Raw genomic sequence first — 20,683 nt, forward strand, 5'->3', positions numbered from 1 at the left:
GTCTTAAACAACATGTCATCTGCTTATCATTTGCTTCAAAGCCGTTTTGCATTGCTATGCCGCTCATTGATGGGAGCGAGACTCCAGTTCCTTTTACTGATGTTTTATTTACACCGTAGAACCAAAAGTGCAGACAGACAAAGACAAAACAACATCGGCTTGTAAAATCATTAGGAAAATAACACTGCTTTGTACTGCAGCTAATACAGATAAAGAAAACACAAGCGGATACAAACGTCTTCAGCCTGCTTCTAAACCAACAGCATAGTTATCTAATCTTATGTGTACTATTTCATATGTAACTGAAGTGAAAAACTTCAAAGCCTGAACTGACAAAAAAACAAACAAACTAGCAAGGTTACAGTACTACTACAGGTGCTCTTCAGTCCTTGTGTGAAGTTTACCTTAGCTGGCAGTACTTCCTGTTTCAGAATTTCAAAATAAAAACAAGTATTTCAAACAAAAGGTCATAGAAGGGCTGCAATTGCAGTTTGGGAACCTTAAATAGAGTTTAGATCCGTGCCTGATGAGAGAGAGCCCAACTGCCTTTCATTTCTTAACATTACTACTAGTCGACAATAGTGCAAGCATTGGCTAGCTCACTGCAGCTGACTGACTGGTGTTTATTGCAAAATCTCCCAAGGAAAATGTGTAACAGAAGAAGTTGTGATTTGTCTTGTAATTCTGTTTTATTCTGCCACCACAGACAGCACTTGTGTGTTACGTGATGATCAGGGACTCTTCTGTAACACAACAGTATGCTAACGTGTATGCGCATCTTACCTCTTTTCCAAAATGTTTGTTGTGTTGTTTTAGGATGTTTGATTTCTAATAAAGACCAAATATTAAAATTTGGATGAGAATATTTGAAAGTGCAAAGACAGACATTTATTAACTTGTATGGTGATAAATTGGATTAAGCTGTTGTGAATTGAAAAACAAAAATGTGCTAAGCCTCTTGAAGGCTTTACATTAACCATTTAAATAAATCTTTTACCATACACAATATCAGTGTTTCTGCTTTCTTTCTACTCTATACAGGAATTTAAACAGCAATTAAAATACTAACACATTTCCTTCAAGGGTGCATCAAGTTGGGGAGAATGAACAATATGAAGCAAAGAAGTGTAAAGCATATAAAGACACTGGAGGGAAGTGCTTTGTAATAAAAGAGGAAATGACACAAAATCAAGAGAAAGCAAAGAGCAACAGAGGTAATGCAAAACCACAACAGAAGAACAATAATATCCAAACTCAATCCATGACAGTCCACAACTACAAAAGGACAAAGTCCTCACAGGACTGTAACATAAACAGAGAGAGAGAGAGCCAAGGGACAGACAAGGAGGCAAGAGAGAAGGAAGATTATTGGAAATGGAAGAAACATTTTAAATGGGTTTATTTGACACTGTGTTGCTGCGAGGGACTCTGGTAGGGTTTTTAAAGCCATTTAGTCTCAAATTAGGGTCCAGACTACACCAATTCAGCAAACACTGATCACAGGTTGTCTTTAAAGTGCAGGAGCCCAAGAGACTGGGGAGTCCTTCTGGGGCCAAGCCTGGACTGAGGCTTCACTGGGGAGTCTTCAGTATTTGGGAACGTCATTCATCCGCTCAATATTCTAGAATTTATATGTATATATTATTACATCCCAAAAAAATATTTAAGTTGGTTTCTTGTCTTCTTACAAATTATTTTCATTTTTGTCATTTTATTAGCATTCTATTAAGATTTAAAAGGCCAGAAACCATAATATAAAGCTTTACCTATTTATGTCTATTGGTGCTGACATTACAACATACAGTAAGTGCTTTATGATTTAGTTATACAACCCTTGAACAGTTCACTTTAGTGGGATTGAGGTTTTGTGTGTGCACGTGTGTTGTCAAGGCAGCAAAGTTATGTGCGCCCCCGTTTGTTTATATAACCCAAAGGATTCTGGGTTTTGTCAACTGTCATAAGGTCAAAAGTCAAACTCCACTCAGTGTACAATCCAAGCCAGTGATGACATTTTGAATAAATCATATTTTCAGGTAAAATTATCCTCAAAATCATTTCAGGCAACATCAGTGCTCTCATACAGACTTCTATGTTGAAGAGGCTTTCTCTCAGACATGCTGCTCCTTCCACACTCAGGCCCAAGAAGGCCACCGAAGATAATCTTTAATGCCAGTGACAACCTCTGAAGTCTCAGTAGGAGTTAGGAAAAGAAGATGGCAGGGCTGAGAGAATCACCACACTTTCAATAAACGTCAGGAAACGATGGCGGATTTTACTGACATGTCTGACTCATGAAACGACAATGTTTTGTAAATGGACAACAGAACACACTTCTTTGATTCTTCGCATCATTTACAGTAAAAATGTGACATCATCGTTGAGGTTCAAATTCAAATTAAAGCTGTCTCTGACAGATGTGAAAGAAAATGATTTGAAGAACGGCATTTTGTTAAATGTGTTAGACGTCCCATCACACACACACACACATTCACAAATCCATGCATCCATCCATTTTCTTCCACTTATTCTGTTAAGGGTGGCGGGGGGTGGAGCCTATCCCAACAGCCTGCAGGTCACCAGTCCATGGCAGGGCCAAAACATAGAGACAGACAACCATTGGCTCTCCCAGCCACGCCTACGGTCAATTTAGAGTCTGGATTAACCTGGTCCCCTCTTGATGTCTTTGGACTGTGGAGGAAGCTGGAGTACCAGAGAGAACCCAGCAGGAACAGGGAGAACATGGAAACTCACACAGAAAGACCCCGTGCTCCAGCCGGGGCTCGAACCCAGAACCTTGTAGCTGTGAGGCGAAAGTGATGGCCACTGCACCACCGTGCTGCACCAAAGTGAAAGTATTTCAGAAAAATGTTCAGATATTTTAAGGGAGGTCTTGAGTATTCAACAGTACAAGATACATACACAGACAAAATGTACATTGGAATTCTTAATATTTCACATCTTTTCCTCAAGTGTTTGCCTTATAGTAGTTCTCTAATTACGGTTCTTATGCACTTCATGTTAAGTTTTTCTTACTTTTTAAGAGACCAGGGATATATTTGATGTTGACCGAAACCTCATTATAATATAATATTTGGAGCGCCACCACAAATCTTTCAATTCCTCAGTCGGCTCCCTCCTCTCACCCTAGCCTCTGACCACCAGCGCGCCTGCAGCAGCTCTCCTTTTCCACCGCCGTGGCTTCCCATAAACCCTTTAACCTGATCGGCCTTAAAGACAAGGTAATGCCCGATCTGCATGCCGAAGTCTTCGGAGTAACGTGATCCATTCTTCTTCTTGTCATCCCATTCTCCTCGTTAGCGAACGCTCCCGAGCATCCATGTCTCAGCAATAGCTGAGGCTACCTACCACACCTGTCTGTCTGTTTGTGTGTCTGTCTGCTTGCAGCATCGCATTGATCTCGCTTCACCTGCGGTCATAGACTACTGCGTTACTCACTTACTAAGCCCACTGCACTGCATATGAGATGCAATCACATCGGATGCCACCCCTTACACACTGCCTGCAAACACAAACCACAATGCAACACACACACACACACACACACACGGACGTGTGTGGGAGCTGTTGCAGCGTGCTCTACAACAAAAGGAGCAACATATGCCATCGCTCCTCCATCCGGCATGTTCCTCAGTTTTCAGTCTATCAGTACTCCACTTGTGATTTGGAGAATTCGCCTGTGGCACTTTGTTTGGCTCAGAGAAATGGAGATATTCCTCCTGGCTTCTATGTAGACATCGGCGTAAGAAGGCTGATTTCTGTGTTTTCAATATTTTTAATTAGACCCAATGAGTACACCGCTTATTGATACATCTTTGTCACATTGTGTGTGTGTGTGTGTGTGTGTGTGTGTGTGTGTGTGTGTGTGTCTTTCTGTCACTCAAACGAGGGGCTTAAGTTTCCGACACCGCTATGACCGAGGACTGAAGGAAGAAAAAGGTGATGCAAATTCCAGTGAGCCAATATTTGAGAAAAATACGAGCAGCTCAAGACTCAGGACGGGAGCTCGACATCTCAGTAAGCAGCGTGTCATCTGTGACACTTGAAATCATTTTGTTTCTCTTTTGATGTCTTCTAACCAGTAAATAATGAACGAGGTGTCATCAGATCGCGAGTAAAATAGTCAACTTTGTCATGTGTCGTGCAGAACAACGCGCTTATAAAGAGTTCAAACAGAAATAGTTTCCTAAACGTCAAAGGGTGTCATTTGGCACCATGCTTGGGTATTCCTATTGTGATAATAGTTATATTATTCAACATGGACGAACACGTGGCTGGTTGTGAACTTCCCCCTTGCTGTGACATGGTGGAAATGAAACCATGACAACTACAGATAGAGTTAGTATGAAGTGTGATACAACGGCCAAGTCCTCCCTTCATGAGGACTAACAGTGTTCATTCATAATTAATGTGTTACAGATCATTGTAATTATTATTGTTATTATATAATTATTTTTTGTTTTCTGACCTATAATGTGTTCCACCGAGGTGTTCGTAGTATTATGTCCATCTCATTTATATGTTTTATGGACGAAATATTAGGAAATAATCTCAGAATAAATAGGCAAGATTCAAAAACAGTTAAAAAAAAGGGCGAATTGTTTTTTTTGTTTTGTTTTTTTGCTGATATTAACAGATATGGCCATAGTTTTGTTGTTGTATTTACCAAACATAAAAACTTTGAAAAGCATTAAAATACTAAATTACTCATTATGTAAATAATAACATAAAATATCTAAGTGAAAGACATTTCTGCAAAATATATCCATCCATCCATTTTCTACCACTTCTCCTGTTAACGGTGGTGGGGGTGGAGCCTATCACAGCAGCCTTCAGGCGAGAGGCAGGGTTCACCCTGGACAGGTCACCAGTCCATGGCAGGGCCAACACATACAGACAGACAACCATTGGCTCTCCCAGCCACGCCTACGGTCAATTTAGAGTCTGGATTAACCTGGTCCCCTCTTGATGTCTTTGGACTGTGGAGGAAGCTGGAGTACCAGAGAGAACCCACGAAGGCACAGGGAGGCCCCATGTTTACGCCGGGGCTTGAACCTGGAACCTTCTAGCTGTGAAACTACAATGCAAACCACTGTGCCACTCTGTAAAATATGTGCAGTATGTTAAGAACTAATTGTATTTTATTGCGGTTAGTTGATTGCATAAACTTTATTTCAATTTAAATAAGCATGTGTCACTAAAAGATAAAGAAGAAAAACATGGTATCCAAATCCAGCTGCCAAAAAAATAGGTCTTTAGGATGAACTCTTGGGTGACCATCACATCAAAATGTAGGTCTTCTGGATCACATATCCAGCTTAAATTGAAATCAAATGTGGAAGGTGAAATTTATTTCAACTGTTTCCCGACAAGGAATGTGATCAAAATAGGTCAGTGATACTGAAAAATAACACTGCTGTTTCCTTAACTCGCTTCTCATAATAGACACCAAATATACCCTTCATATTATGCTGTACTCTGATCTTTCATCTATAAAACCCGACATCACAGATGACAAAGACAATGTGTTCCTTGAATTCCTTTGATGTTGTCAAATTCGTTCCTGGACTGAAGGTGAAATTAGTGTATGTCAACAGAAGTTGCACATGCATTAGTGGTAGTAAGTAGGCCCAACCCCTGACACAAACACACCACCCCCTCCACCTTATCTTAATCCACAGAGTTGGTTGTTTGCTCACCACGTGGAGGGCTCTGCTGGTAGCACATGTTAGGGGACAGGGACCACATAATCAGTGTAGCCTATGAGTGTAGTTAGAAAAGATATTTTGCACCAAGAAAAACTGACAAGTGCATCAGAAATTACGTGAAACAGGAAAAAAAAAAAGCAACTTTTTACTTTCTCTTTACTTTTTGCAATGCACTGTTTGGTGGACATTTGTAATTTTTTAATTAAAAATTGTTTGCATTTATTGTTCATCATAACATTTTGCATTTTTACATGCACACAAATGTTCAAGTCAAGATGTTGATTTGATCATGTTTTGTGCTCCATACTGTGGCAGAGCTCTGCACTCTCCTGCAGTTGGGATCGGATAAGCAGTGCTTTCAGGCAGAATGGCAGCATGAGGCAGGGAATGTGATGCGCAGGTGGGCTTTATATTGTTGCAAGAGAGAAGAGCATTTATCTGGGCTATGACAGAGGTCTGTTTTTTCTGTCTTTACTGGGAGAAACTCCCTTTTTAACTTTGGATGTAAAAGGCAGGTAGAAGTTGTAGAGCAGGATGTTGCTTTGTTATAGTCTAATATTGTAACTCACACCCTGTAAATTTCACCTCAGGTTCTCAGTGATTGGCACCAAATGTTATCTCTGGACATACAGTCACTTTGCACTTTATTTGGAACGATTCCCTTGTAGGACTAGGTATTGACACTGATTCTCTGAATGCTTCAGAAAACCGATTCCCGAGGACCCAATTGGATTTATTTTGTTACAGTATGGATTTTCATAAAGGCAAAGGGAATATTCTCTTAATACATATCAGAAGCTTAATCTTTACTATGTTATTATCTTCTTTTAAAACAAGCTAAAGGCCCCATTTAAACCATGTATGGCACCAGGCAGTAGGCGGATGTCTTAATAGTGCCTTGGGGTATATTCAGCCTCATTTTTGTATTTTAGAGAGCACACAATCAGAGTGCAAACCACAGCGCAAGGTGCAAAGAGGCCGTGGTAAGACACCTAATTATTCATAAGGGTGTATCTGGCTTGACATCAATCAAACCAATCAGATTTCCTTTCAAGCCAAAGTTGTGCCAGCACTAGGCAAGTTGCTGTTTTAGTGGCAGAAGGGTTTCAATTTGGGAGAAGTGACCATTTCTCATTTGAAGACATGGACCTACAAGGCCTTATTGCTTCAAAATACCACTCTGGATCGTTATCTGTAAGATTATATCAGAAAACTCCACTACCACCTGAAGTGCACATGGATTTGGGTTCTGATGTATGAAAAGTCCTCCACAGTGCTTTGTTTTATCATCAAAAAACTATAAAAACAGAAATGCCATGCCTACATTTGGGTGGGACCAATTAAGCTGTAATAAGTAGCATGCCAAGCTAACTGATCAGTCCAAGCTAGCTAATATGAAGGTATTTACAGTTCTGAAAGCAGACATTAATTCAGGTAGTATTTTCGATTCAATGCTGCACTTAATGATGCTGCTTGCTCCCTATCTAACATTAGATTTAGAAAATGTTTTGAAGGTTTCTGCTGCAATGTCTGATTCTCATCATGCACAGGGATGATTGTGGCCACTATATTAGTTTAAGAGTGACTGTAATTCAGTTCTGCAGCTCCAGCTTGAGTTTTTGAGTGTGGGAAGAGCAGCTGAACAGTGGGAATGTTTAGGAGCTACACTTAGGCACCAACACCACACACACACACATACACACACACACACACACACACACACAGACACACACACACACAGACACACACACACACACACACACACACACACACACACACATTTATCTCTACAGTGCACCACTTTCAAAAAGCTGGGAAGCTGGGCTCACAGAATGGGTAGTTGTTAGCACTAGAGACCAGGTGAAAATGGCAGAGGGCTGATGGCAGTGGGGGCAAAGTAGGATACTCTGGCAAAATTTTTAGGCCCTGAGCGCCAAAGGGGGCAGAGACCCTATTGTCTCTGCTTTGTTTCTTTCTTACTGTCTTTCTTTATTATTCTGCCATTTTAGACCTCAATTTGAACCCCTAAACATGCTCAAAAACTTTCCAACGGCTGAGCCAGCGCACCTCCTGGTGGTACAATATATCACCATACTGGGCATCTGTCTCATCAACAAGAGTTTTGAACTGAAGGTGTGAGAGCGCCTTTGAGCGAATATTATTGTCAATGCTGACACCCTGCATCACGTTTTTCAGGCCGATGTTTTTAGCGCACCGTTGCTCCTGATGCAAAATGCAATGTTATTTAAAAATCAAGCCACCAAACTCACAGACTTTGTCCGGCACAAGAGCAGCTATCCCCGCTCTCTTACGGACCGTGGCTGGGGCTCCATCAATTGGGATGCCAGATAATTTTTGACACTTCAAATCATTCTTATCCATAGCTTGCTGCACTGCCATAAAAATATCAATACCTCTTGTCATCTCTTTCAAGGCCCACTAGTCCTTGGCACACTTCAAAGTCCTCATTGACACCTCACAAAAATACCAGTGCTGAGTCAGATATGTCGGTGCTTCCATCGCATGCGATGGACAAGGCAGAAAACTAGGCTATCTAGCCCCGAACATCTTCGGCCATTTCCTCAATTCGGTGGCTGACCGTGTTTCGTGACAGGCTAATCTGAGAAAAAGCCTGTATCTGAGTTGGACACATAACTTCAGCAGCTATTGTCAGACACTGACGAAATCAACTGCAACAAAAGCTCGTCCACTTCTGACAATGACTTTGCTGATGAGACTGGCCAGGGTGGCATTTTCTTGTGCAGTGGATGGCTGAAGTAAAGTTTGCTGCTGTGTGTGTAGCTTTGTTAGCAAGTTTGCTACCTTCAGCTGTCAGCCCAGCTCTGAAAACATTTATGTGCGAGTGACATAAGCCCTTTGACTGGGCCACACCCAATGCTTGTAAGGGAGTGAAGGCCCATTTAACGCTGCTAGCAGCTTTAATTTTGTGTGCCACAGTGGCCAGGTTCAGGCTCGGACAGCGTGTGATGAGGAGCTGTATATCCCACAGAATCGAATTGATACTGCACCCTAGCATCTGAAAAAGTTCCCCTCTGGTTCACCAACAATTGTTAGTAACCCAGGGGCAAGAGCTTGCTAGGTGTGATGATTAACTAGCCACCGATTGAAGCTGCAATGCCTTTTCTACAACTTCCAGCAGAGGTAAATCATCAGGAGCATTAACAGTCCCCCCTTGGTTTAGGTTTATTTGTGTGTTATACCAGCGGATCCCTTAACAGCGTCCTCCAGAGCCCCAAATATTCAGAAGCTGGCCAGACCCCTCAGATCAGCAATGTAATGGCAGGCCAACTCATCTTTATGTTACCACCTCTTAAGAGGATCTGTTGCAGAGTGATGCTTTGTGTGGCAGTCATGTGAAGCATTCATCATATGTGGGTGTGGATCTAAGATCCCCAAAAATATGCTATGTCACTACCAAGGTAGTGAATGAGGATGGCTGTCCTCCATTCATCCTCACTCTCTTTTAATTATGATTCGAGAATCAATTATTTTAACCTAGTCTTACTTGATAGTTCTGTGTAAGATGAAGTGATTGTCACTTGATTTATGTGCATAACTACTTGTACAGGGAAGTTGTCAATGAGGATTAGTCAAGTAAAGGCAAGTCAACTTTATTTTTATAGCGTCATATCATAACAAAAGTTCTCTCATGACTCTTTACAGGTAGAGCAGGTCTAGTCCCACACTCCTTCAATGAATTTACGCCAACAATTCTCCATCAGCAAGCACATCCTGCAACAGCAGCGACGAAAACCTTCGTTTTAACAGGCAGGAACGTCAAGCAGATACAGGATCAATGGGGATGGCCTTCTGCTTTGACCAGTTGGGGGGAAAGAGAGCAGGAGGGTGGGGCAGAGAGAAAGACAGATAATGGAGGAGGACAGATAGACAGAAGGAAAGAGAGGGGCAGAGATAAAGAGAGAGAGAAAGGAAAGAGAATTATGGATAGACGGGGACGTGAACTGGTGATACTAAGGGTGGCAGCTTGAGCCTCTAAAGGTCTGTAGCCTCCTCCAGCAGCAGCATCAGTCAGGGATCTGGGAAGTGGGGAAGCACAAAGGCCCTGGAGAAGAAGACAGACTAGTAACACATATACTTCTACTTTTAAGAGACAATTGAAGACTCAATTGTTCAGAGAACACCTAGGCACTTAACCTGACTCTTCTCCTCTTTGGGGTAGAATAAGTCAGAGGGTCCAAGACCCAGCACTTAGTGATTATGTAGCACTAACTGTGTTGTGTGATGTTGTATGTCTGTCAAAAAAAAAAAAAAAAAAAGGGGAGGGGGCGACACTTCTTCTGCCACTAGATGGCAGTACCTGTGACCAAATCACAACTGAAGCACTTTTGCGCTTCCTATGGACTTTTCCTTAATTAAGTCTAAATTCTTGCTTGTGTTGTACGTCGCTTTGGACAAAAGCGTCTGCTAAATGAAATTGTAGAATTGTAGAATTGTAGAGTACAAGAAAGGCAAAGGCAAATTTATTTTTATAGCACCATTCATACACAGGGCAATTCATAGTGCTTTACAGAGGGAATGAGAAATTGAAAGTTAGAATCAGTTTAAAATCGAAAGAAGACAGAGAGGAGGAGATAGAAGCCCAGTGCACCATGGGAGATCCTCCAGCAGTCTAAGCCTATAGCAGCATGTGTAAAGACTAGCCGAAGCAGCCTTAACAATAAGCTTTATCAAAAAGAAAGGTCTTAAGTCTGCTCTTAAACATAGAGAGGGGATCTGGGTCCTGGACTGAAACTGGGAGACGATTCCACAGAAGAGGTGCTTGATAACTGAAGGCTCTGGCTCCCATTCTACTTTTATAGACTTGAGGTGTCATGATATGTAGAAATGAGTCACTACCATGATGCAGTTCATGTAGACGCCACAAGGTAGCGGTGTGGAAAGATTGAGCTGGGCAGTAAAAGTTATGGTTGAAAACCTGAAAGCCGTGTCCTGTGTCTGCTCTGGAAACCTGTCAGAAAACTGGAGAAGATTTTGGCAAAGGTTTGAGCTGTATTAGCTGTGACTGGAGGTGCTAGCAAGCCACCCGAGGTACAGTCATCTCTATTACTCCACATAGGTGGCGAAGAGGCAGTTGAACTCTACAATACCTTCACCTTTGAGGAAGCCGGTGATAAACTTAAGCTGGATAAAATAATGGAGAAATTCGAAGATTACTGTAACCTAAAGAAGAACATAACCTACGAACGGTACAGATTCTTCACGTGTGCAAGGGGATATGTCGATCAGCCAGTGCGTCACAGAGTTAAAGCTGAGGGCTAAATCATGTTAGTTTAGACTGTTGCAAGAATCCCTAATCAGAGATCGCATAGTGTGTGGAATCACATCAGATGCAATGAGAGAGAGTTTGCTGCGGCAAGGTGATGTTGAACTCAAAGAAACAATTCAGCTTTGTCTCGCTGCGGAAACTACTGAAGCTCAAATTAAGAAAATGCATGAAGAGGATCACGGTGCACAAACACAGGGAGACAAACACGTGGATGCAGTGAAACAAAAACAGACACGCAAAAAAGACAACAAATGCAAAATGAAGCAGAAAGACAAAGCAAGCACATTTAACTGCAAAAGATGTGGAAATGAGCATGCATCACAGCAATGCCCTGCTTTTGGAAAAAAATGTAAGAATTGTGATAAAATGAACCACTTCGCCAAAATGTGCAGATCGAAAAACGTACATGCAGTTGATGATGACGACGTGGATGAGCAAGCAAGTCTGTCCGTGGGAGCTGTGCATGCAAAGACACACTGACAATCAGATGAATGGACTGTAGAGCTGCAACTGGACCGCAAAGCAGTACAATTCAAACTCGATACTGGTGCTCAAGCCAATGTAATTCCTTACAGTTTGCTACGAAGACATGATTAAACCTGCAAATATGAAGCTGTCAACATACACTGGAAACGAAATAGAATATGAAAGGAAAGTGCAACTGGGTGGTGAAATACAAAAAGAAAAGCTTTGTGTTGGAGTTCATTGTTGTCAAATCAGAAGCCTAGCCAATACTGGGAATTCAGGCATGCGAAGAGATGGGCCTCATCAAGAGAGTGATGACACTGAATAAAAGTGGAAAAATGGACATCCTAAAAGAATATGCTGATGTCTTTGAGGGCCTAGGCTGTCTGGAAGGAGAACACACAATACATATTGACGACAGTGTGACACCAAAAATACACCCACCGAGGAAAGTTCCAGTCACTTTAAGAGAAAAACTCAAAGCAGAACTGAACAGAATGGAAGAAATGAAAGTGATTGCGAAAATCTAAGAGCCTACACAGTGGGTAAATCCGATTGTGATTGTGGAAAAGCCCAATGGACAACTGCGAATCTGCTTAGATCCACGTGATCTCAATGTAGCAGTAATGAGAGAGCACTACCAGTTACCAACGGTTGAAGAAATAACCAGCAGACTGTCGAAGGCCAAACCTTTCACTGTACTCAACACAAGTTCAGGATTCTGGCAACTTAAACTGGATGATGCCAACTCTCGCCTATGTGCGTTCAACACTCCTTTTGGCCGTTACAGATTCCTCGGTCTGCCTTTTGGAATTAATTGGGCTCCAGAAGTGTTTCACAGGACAGCGAGACAGCTGTTTGAAGGCATTCAAGGTGTTGAGATCCACATAGATGATCTGTGAGTCTGGGGGGAGACAAAAGAAGAACATGACCACAGAGTCAGACAAGTGCTCGAGAGAGGAAGAGCCAAAAACTTCAAGCTGAACAAAGAAAAATGCAAAGTTGGCCTGGATGAAATCAAATACCAAGGTCACATCTTCTCAAAGGATGGATTAAAACCAGATCAGAGCAAAATTGATGCATTAAAGAAAATGGCAACACCAGAATGCAAGAAAGATGTGGAGCGCTTTCTAGGCATGGTGACTTACCTTGCAAAGTTTATCCCAAACATGTCACAACACACAGAGCCATTACGTGAGCTTACCAGAGATGATGTTGCATGGCAGTGGGAAGGTGAGCATCAGAATGCATTCAACAAACTGAAGACAATGCTCACTGAAGCTGCTCTGCTCAGATACTATGACGTCAAGCTTCCAGTAACATTGTCAGTTGATGCTTCAAAAAGTGGACTGGGTGCAGTTTTATTACAAGAAGACAAGCCAGTTGCTTATGCATCACGTGCATTAACAACAACAGAACAGCGCTACGCGCAAATTGAGAAAGAGATGTTGGCAGTAGTGTTTGGAGCAGAACATTTTCTCCAGTACGTGGATGGCAGAGAAGTGAACGTGGAATCAGACCACAAGCTGCTTGAAGCGATAATGAAAAAGCCCCTGAGCAGTGCTCCAGCAAGAATACAGAGGCTCTTGATGAGACTGCAGAAATACCAAGTCAAGGTACAGTACAAGCCTGGTGCAGAAATGTACATTGCTGACACACTATCCAGAGCATACTTACCTGAGACCAGTTCACCTGATAAAGACATTGAAGCTCAGGTGCACATGGTAATTTCCAACTTACCTGTGTCAAATGAGAAATTAGAAGAACTCAAAAATGAAACGAAGAAAGACACAACGCTGAGAACTCCGACAGAGACAGTTCTGAACAGATGGCCAGAAACAAAACAACAAGCCGCAAAAGAAATACAACCGTATTGGAACTACAGAGAAGAAATTTCAGCAGTGGAGGGAATCCTGTTCAAAGGAGAGCGAATCATCGTTCCTGCAGCAATGAGAGCTGAAATGCTACAGCGCATTCATGAAAGTCACTTAGGCATTGAAAGCTGCAGACGCCGAGCGAGAGAACTACTCTTCTGGCCAGGTATGTCACAAAGTATCACAGACATGGTGAACAGCTGTGATGTGTACATGACTCATTACAGAAAACTGTCCAAAGAACCATTACTGCACATCCACATCGTGTTCCCGAAAGGCCCTGGCAGAAGATAGGTGTTGACCTATTCACCTTTGACCAACAGGAGTATCTCCTCTTAGATGACTACTATTCCAAGTTCATTGAGGTAGAGTGGCTGAAGTCAGTCACAAGAAGTGCAACAGTTATCACTCATCTCAAGTCACAGTTCGCAAGACATGGAATTCCCGAAACAGTGATTTCAGAAAATGGACCACAGTTCAGCTCACGGGAGTTCCAAGCCTTTCCAAAATAGTGGGAGTTTTCTCATAAGACAACAAGCCCTCACCACGCACAGTCGAACGGAAGGGCTGAAAGGGGAGCACAGACTGTAAAACAAATGCTGAAAAAGGCTAAAGCCGATGGGAAAGATCCATACCTGTTGTTGCTGAATCTGAGAAGCACACCTATGGAGGACATTGGAGCGTCACCAGCCCAGCTGTTCATGGGTAGACGTGTGAGAACCAGACTTCCAACAACACTACAAATGTTGAAACCACAAACTGTTCCCAACACAGTGCAACAAACACTTGAAAAAAGACAACAGAAACAGAAAAAATACTTTAATCAAGGAACCAGAGCGCTACAGAAACTTCAGATTGGAGATAATGTCCGGATTTGGCAACAGGGCACATGGAATCCAGCCCAAGTAACAGGACTTTCTGAACAACCAAGGTCGTATGTCGTCCAGACACCCGATGGCCAGGTGTACAGAAGGAACAGAAAGTTCCTGATGCAGTCAAGAGGAAAAAAAACAACACAGCCATTGACATCGACAATCCAAACAACACACCCAAAAACATGGACAGTCAAAATGTGAAACAGCAACATGCGAGTGACAACACGCTGGGAAAATGTGACATGGACATACAAAGTGGAACACCAAAAAAAGTCAGTCCTACAGGGCCTCCAAGTTCACCAGCAAGAACAAGGACTGGACACATTTTTTTTTTAAAAAGAGAGATTTCATGATATGTAGAAATGAGTCACTACCATGATGCAGTTCATGTAGACGCCACAAGGTGGCAGTGTGGAAAGATTGAGCGGTGCAGTAAAAGTTATGGTTGAAAACCTGAAAGCCGTGTCCTGTGTCTGCTTTATAAATTAGCATCTTAACAATGATAACCTAAAGTAACCCTGCATCCAGGGAGCAAAGGGTTCTAGCTGGATAATCCGGGCTCTTTCAGATATGAAGGTGCCTGATTGTTGAGGGCTTTCCATGTTAGAAGAAGAATTTTTATTCTATTCTGAATTTAACAGGGAGCCAATGCAGAGATGCTAGTACAGGAGAGATCTGGTCTATCTGATCTACCAGTTCTAGTCAATATAAAGCAGCAGCATTAAAAACCAGCTGGAGTCTATTACTACAGCCTGATAGGAGGGAATTGCAGTAATCAAGCCTGGAAGTGACAAAAGTATGTGCTAGATTTTCCTCATCTTTTTGAGACAGGATGTGTCTGGTCTTAGCGATGTTACGATGATGAAAGAAGGCAGTCATGGCGATTTGCTTTATGTGGGAGTTAAAGGACAGATCCTGATCAAAATAAGTTGTTCCTAAGCTGTTTTGGGTCCAGTAATATAACATTGGTTTTGGTAGAAGGAAAATATGGATCATCCTTGTTTTTATTTCCTTTAGACAGGCCTCCAGTTTTGTCAGATGATTTGTGTCATGTGGATACATTGATAAGTACAGTTGTGTTTCATCTGCATAACAGTGAAAATTAATGTTTCCTTAATATGTGACCTCGTGGAAACAGATACAGAGTGACGAGGCCTGGTCCAAGCACAGACTCTTGTGGAACACCATAACTGACTGTAGTGGTTTCAGAAAAAAAAAATCAATAAATAATAATAATAATAATAACAAGTACAAACTGAGATCGACCTATTACACATGACTTAAACCAGTTTCGTGTGGTTCCTTTAATGCCAATGACATGTTCCAGTGTCTGTGATAGGATATGATGGTCAATGGTCTCAAAGCTGCACTAAGGTCTAATCAGACCAGCACAAAGATGAGTCTTTCATCCAATGCCAGAAGGAGGTCATTGGTAATGTTGACTCGTGTTGTTTCTGTGCTATGATGAACCCTGAAACCTGACTGGAAATCCTCTAATAAGCTGTTGCTGTGGAGAAAGTCACAGAGCTGTTTAGCGACTGCTTTTCTCCAAAATCTCGGAGAGAAACACAAAATTTGTTAGTGGTCTGTGGTTGGCCAAAATTAAGGATCCAGGGTTGTTTTTTGAGAAGGGGTTTAATTACTGCTACTTTAAAGGATTGTGGATCATAACCAGATCACAGTGACACATTGTCAATGTCATCATTACACATCAAAGTGCGCTGTGTCTCAAAATGCTGGTGATGTTCCCATAAATCACTGTCTCAGAAATGTGTCGCCGGATCTTCTCTTCACCGCTGATGGTGAGCAGCTTGTGGACTTCACGATCTTGCCAGTGCACTGCCATGATCGATAAAAAAGATGTGAACATCGCTACACAAGTTGTTTATAGACACGGTGGTGCTTGCGCAGTTCACGTTAGGGTTCCCCGATTGGTGGGAGTTCCCACGCATAGATTAATTCACGTAAGATCATACATATTTAAATTGTTTGAGAAAAAGGAGTGAAATTGAGACTCTGGGACATCAACAGGAAGACTGATCTTATGGCAGAGGTCAAAACTTTATTGAGAGATGAGTGAGCAGCTCTCGCAGCGCAGACCAGCCCAATTTGTTTATTTAATTATTTTTTTCTGAAGCTTCCACAATGACAGCATGACAGGCAGCACAGTGACAAAATCAAATTGCGACAGGATGGTCGCAAAAACCCGAGACAACGCAGGTTGCCTTTTTTCACACTGCAGGTGAGAAGAGTAGAGTTGAGCCAAGCCGCTAAATACCAGGGTCGCTTGGCAAGTTGGTCGACCCTTTCAGAATGCCCAAACACCAGTGTTGACCCACGTTTTTGGTGCAGTGTGAAAGGGGCTTGAGATGAGAGATAGCACTTAAGAGATTTGATGCCCTGGATGACAGAGAATCTTCAGCAACATGTCTACCTGTGTTTCAGGTCACTCTGTTTGTCGTTGTCGTTGTCGTCCTCCGCTTTATCCAGTGGGTCCGAGTTGCGGGGGCAGCAGCCTCAGCAAGGAAGCCCAGACTGCCCTCTCCCCAGCCACTTCAACCAGCTCTTCCGGGGGAATCCCGAGGAGTTCCCAGGCCAGCCAAGAGATATCATCCCTCCAGTGTGTCCTGGGTCGCCCTCGGGGCCTCCTCCAGGTTGGGCATGCCTGGAACACCTCCCAAGGGAGGCGTCCAGGAGGCATCCTCACCAAATGCCCAAACCACCTCCACTGACTCCTCTCCACCTGGAGGAGCAGCAGCTCTACTCTGAGCACCTCCCAAATGACTGAGCTTCTCACCCTGTCTCTAAGGGAGAGCCCAGCCACCCTGAGGAGGAAACTCATTTTGGCCGCTTGTATTCGCGATTTTGTTCTGTCAATCATTACCCAGAGCTCATGACCACAGGTGAGGGTTGGAACGTAGATTGACCAGTAAATCGAGAGCCTCACCTTTTGGCTAAGCTCCCTCTTCACAACAACAGACTGGTTTAGCGTCCGCATCACTGCGGATGCCGCCCCAATCCGCCTGTCAATCTCCCGCTCCGTTTCGGTTTTATTTTGTTAGTGCTTCCCTCTCTTATTCATACCTTGGATGTGATGAGTGTTTACCTGAGTTTCATTTGCCTTTCAGAGATCTCAAACCAAACTAGTCAGTCTTTCCTAGCCCTTGCTATCAGCATTTTTACATGTAGTTACTGTAGGAACAACTTCGTGCATTCTGACATTGTTCCGTTTTGTTTTTATCAACCATAGAGATTTTTATGTTTTTGGAAGTATCAAGAGGTCATCTTTTTTGGAAACAGTCAAACCAGCTCATCTATCACCATTTCTGCTGTCCAGAGCCTTTCCCTCTGTCCTTGCCCTGCGTATGACAGCTCATAGCTTTTAAACATCATGGCATCGTCTTCATAATCATATTATATACATATAATTAATGATAAACTATACTATAATTTGTGAAAGATACATAAATGATTATAGAGATGTATGTATATATATATATATAATTTTTTTAATTCAGGAGGAAGTGCAGCGACCCCAAATTGAAATAGGAGCCTTGCAGATGGCAAAACAAAACGAATGTGCTAAAAAATGAAGACAGTTCATATATGATAGCTTCTTTGACAGCCTGTTTGTACAGAATTATTGTGGTGGTGCTGAGCCTCATGTTTTGCGTGAGAGGAACAGAGACTTAAAGGGGAAACAGAATGTACTCTTTTATGGAATAAATACTTGATTTGTAAGAGTCACAACAATGGATCTACAACTGTGTGACTTGGATGCTTTCCAACCTATCATGCAAACATGTCATACCACTGATTAGAAAACAATGGCATGTTATCTTAAAAAAACATGCTGAGCCAGCTGGCTTTGTTTTTGTCGGTTTAACAAACCACCATCATGTTGGGATCCTTCTTCATATGGAAGGACAAGTCTCCACTACTCCAGGAGCTGTTGTCTTGTCAATCTTGGAGGAGATATGTTGTAATATAGGTGTGATGACAGCAAGAAGCAACTGCACAAAGACAGCTTCTGCTATATAATCAATTATATCGCAACTGGAGAGGTTTTTTTTAACAAGAAGAAAAAGAGCAAAATGAAGGCGTTAATGCCTTCTGGCAGTGAAAGATGCGTTCATTCTTCTACTCTGCTCAGTGGCCTTTTCTTCTACAACTGGTTCATTCATCAGAATGGTTGAAGTTAGCCTGTGATAGATAGAGATAGATGGCTCATCTAATCCCCTCCCTGCCAAGTCGAAATAGTGACATCTATACGGATAGAAAGTCTATCAATAACTTTAGTTTCCTTATATCACAAAAGAGTAAACAAAAAAAAGAACTGAAGTTTTTCTCAGCTTCTCTACAAGCTCACAGAGGATAAATTAATTTGCCTTTTAATTCCCCCTCTACATGATTTACAGTACATGTGAGAACAGCAGTCATCCTTAGAGCAGCCACACCTACAAGTGTGGTAAGTATTTGTGTCCCATGGGTGGTTTCTGGGCCAAGGTCACCGTTTCATTTAAAAGATAAGACAGGTCAGCCCCTGCTTAGATAATATGTGTGTTTGTGTGCAGTCTTGTTGTAGCAGTGGCTATTCATTGATTGTCTGAAAACATCAATGAATGGGTTCGAACAAAAAGCTTTGAGAGTTTCATTACTGGAAGATTAACTGTGATAGTGTTTTTGCAGCAGTGCCCGTCTGACTTTGCCACAGCAATCAGTATCATGCAACCATGAAATCATGCAATTTATATTTAAATCCCATATCTTCCATTTTCCATTTCATACTGTAACAACTCAGTTTTTCCATCAGTTTAAATTGATGCATATTTTGCTGGCTCTATTTACTGTTTTTAGAGACTTAACAATTTCTAAGTTCTATTTACTTGTGCATAGTGAAAGGAAGAGGCTGTCTATCATGACAACACAGAGCCTGTGGAGAGCCAGTCAGATTGCTCCATATTGACATTATTGATAACTGACACAGCTACTTTTCAACCTTGATATTATGCTACATTTTAATTATGACTTGCTTGAAAAGATCCTGTTTTGTATCAAACCTTCTGTGCTGTCCAGGTCATACTGCGGTCTACTGTCAAAACTGAGAGCAACTTATGAATGATCTGTGTTGTAACTGTCTGCACGAGCCAGTGATTCCTGACATTTTTTTTCCTTAAAGAAATTAGTTTTAATTCAACTAACATCTAACAGTTCAGTATCATTCAGTTGTTTCCCATGTGACTTGCAGTTCTTTGCCTCAACAGGTCATCCTAGTGGGGCCCTAACAAAGAATGGGGTTAATGTATTACTATGCAGCATCCTTCCTCTTCTGGGCTAATATTTCCAAAGGTCTAATGCACCACTGCGGGAAAGCAGCAGTGACCTGAATGCTCAAACTGTAGCTTTTGTGCATGGTGACTTCATTTCATAAAAGAAGAAGGGCCAGAAATTCATTTTTCAAAATGTCTCCCATAAACTAGAACAATAAACATTTTGGGGAGATACAAGGGTGGGGCAGTTGTCTAAAATATATAGAAACAGACATTTACAACTTGTCACAATCTTTATGCATTCATACACATGGCATTTAAAAGTAATTCATTTTGTTTGCAATGCAATAAATTATGTTCCATGTTTTAGGAATTTAGTTTTACTGAAATTACATGGGAAATTCTTCACCAGACACTTTTGTTTCAAGCCATATTTGCTTTGATTTCAACTGTTTGAAATACTCAATAAACAGCCATAAGTCGTCAATTTTTATAGTTCAGCATAGGGGCGGCATGACTCAGCTGGTTCAGTCCTCACTTCCCCTGGTGACCATGTCAAAGTATCCTTGAACAAGCACTGAACCCCTAATTGCTTCTGATGGCCCTGCGTTGGACTGGCCCAATGTCAGCTTGGATAGGCTTTAGCCAACATGACCATTAATGGATAAGTGGTATATAAAATGGATGGATGGATGGATGGATGGATGGAGGGATGGATGGATGGATAGTCCAAGGTACGGTACACACCATGTCAGAACTACAATATATAAAACATAATATTTATCTATTAATTGTAAAAGAGGTAAAAGTAAAAAATAAACTGGTAATATTTTGAGGTCATATTGCCCAGCTCGATGTAATCCTAAGGAGCTCAACTGCAGGTCTTAACTTGTCCTCAGCTTGAACTTGGTTGTTGTCCTCCTGCTCACTCGATTCCTCTTCACATTGCATCTGTTCCTGGTCTTGCATTAGCATCACAGCCTGTCTATATTCTATTTAAGTTTGCTGTATGACCAACAGCATTGTGTTAATGTTGACATTTTGTAAACACCAGCTGCTCAAAGCCACATTACATACATTGCATACATTAAACAAAGAGAGCAGCTCATTTCAGTGTAATTCCCTCCATAGTCTGAGTCAGTTAGCTTGAGACGTCATGTCAGAA

The 20,683-nt window shown here is 41.9% G+C and overlaps 1 protein-coding gene across 2 annotated transcripts in view; it reads left to right on the forward strand.

The window, feature by feature from the left end:
• The first annotated feature begins 3,139 nt into the window (after positions 1-3,139).
• slc6a9 (solute carrier family 6 member 9) overlaps positions 3,140-20,683 on the forward strand; it is an 89,107-nt gene continuing 71,563 nt past the window's right edge. Inside the window, exons 1-2 of one of the 2 annotated variants that reach the window (XM_086202846.1) lie at positions 3,140-3,239; positions 3,908-4,035. The gene's annotated coding sequence lies outside the window, so the exon portion shown is untranslated. Of the gene's footprint in view, positions 3,240-3,614; positions 3,761-3,907; positions 4,036-20,683 lie in introns of those variants that run through there. The other variant, XM_086202845.1, reaches the window with a different exon arrangement.

The sequence above is a fragment of the Aulostomus chinensis genome, chromosome 5, assembly GCF_037954235.1.
Source record: "Aulostomus chinensis isolate RoL2024-O1b breed Wild chromosome 5, RoL_Achi_v1.0, whole genome shotgun sequence".
NCBI classification, from domain to species: Eukaryota; Metazoa; Chordata; class Actinopteri; order Syngnathiformes; family Aulostomidae; genus Aulostomus; species Aulostomus chinensis.